The following is a 1441-nucleotide window of genomic DNA, read 5'->3' on the forward strand; positions in this document are numbered from 1 at the left end:
CAATCTGCACGGGCGCGGCGCAGAAAAGGTACAGCCAAGCGCCCTTATGATGCGGTCAGCTTGGGAACGCTCATTGAGGGCAGTTATTTAACTAATTAAATAGTTAATTAGCCCATTGAGGGCAGTTATTTAATTAATACATTTAGATAGAAAACAACAGGCAACTATTTTAACAATTATTTTTAAAGGTACTTAGGTGGTTTTTTATTTAACAGATTTTTTGCTCTTTCTTTTAAACTTGCATTATTATTGTTGTTGATGGCCGGTTAGCTCAGTTGGATAGAGCGTGGTGCTAATAACGCCAAGGTCGCGGGTTTGATCCCTGTACGGGCCATTAGCTTTCACTATTGTTGTTGATTCTTTTAAAGTAATTTTTCATTTTTTTTGTAATTAAAGGTAATTATTTATAAGTGAAGTTCGGCTTGGTTATTTGTTTTAAATCTGTGAAACTATTTAAATCGGCACTATATTATGTCATGTGAGAGTACCTTTAAGAAATGGGTGTTTATAAATGGGTGTGCATATAAATTTCTGTAGTGAGAGTACCTTTAAGAAATGGGTGTTTATTACTGCAGTGATGTCAAAGTGGGTGGAGCTGGGCTGTCTGTCAGCTTTTTACTTTCGCTTTCGGCTTTTTTGCTAAAATGTTTCATTTTAGTTTTGGAGAAGCTGCAATCACAGCAGGATGTGTGTGAATCTCTGCAAGCTTATGAGTGTCCATTTGCTGATTTCAACGTTTTCAACGTTGTAACTGTTCTCAGTAGTGAAGTTAAGCCTGATGTCTTCTGTAAAAAGGTGTTTTTAAGTCTTTTGGATGTTAAAAAATATGCTTTAAAAAACATGTTTCCATTTCTGCTGTACCACACCTGTAGAGTGGGCCGTGTGCAGCCCATACCACAATCTATTAAAAGTTGTGGGTCATGTGAACTCCATGATACACTTTGGGGTTCTCTAAACCCTGGCCCATAACAATTATTATATAATTTCACATGTGGCATGTTTCAAAATGTTTGTACGTTTTCATTTAGATTATGGTCATAAGATTTTAAAAGTGCCCCAGAGATTTTTGCTGTCACAGTCCTTGTAACACCTGACTACTTTTGATTAGTGTTTATAAAATCACTTCAGTACAGAAGAAAGCCATTCGGCCCATAAAGTCTGCACTGACAGTCCAAAAGAGCACCCTTCCAAGGCCCATGCCCCCACCCTATTCCTACAACCCCACCTAACTTTTGGACAGTAAGAGGCAATTTAACAAAGCCAATCCACCTAACCCGCACATCTTTGGACTGTGGGAGGAAACCGGAGCACCCAGAGGAAACGGCGGCGGCACGATGGTAGAGTGGTTAGCACTGCTGCCTCACAGCTCGCGGGACTCGGGTTCAATTCCAGCCTGGGTGACTGTGTGCACTTTAAAAGTTCAGCCCACGTCTGCATGGGT

General features: G+C 40.2%; 1 non-coding gene across 1 annotated transcript; it reads left to right on the plus strand.

The window, feature by feature from the left end:
* Positions 1-260: 260 nt before the first annotated feature.
* On the plus strand, positions 261-334 carry trnai-aau. The gene has a single exon. It is a non-coding gene; the product is annotated as a tRNA-Ile (tRNA).
* The last annotated feature ends 1107 nt before the right edge of the window (positions 335-1441 follow it).

The sequence above is a fragment of the Scyliorhinus canicula genome, chromosome 8 (genome assembly GCF_902713615.1).
Source record: "Scyliorhinus canicula chromosome 8, sScyCan1.1, whole genome shotgun sequence".
NCBI classification, from domain to species: domain Eukaryota; kingdom Metazoa; phylum Chordata; class Chondrichthyes; order Carcharhiniformes; family Scyliorhinidae; genus Scyliorhinus; species Scyliorhinus canicula.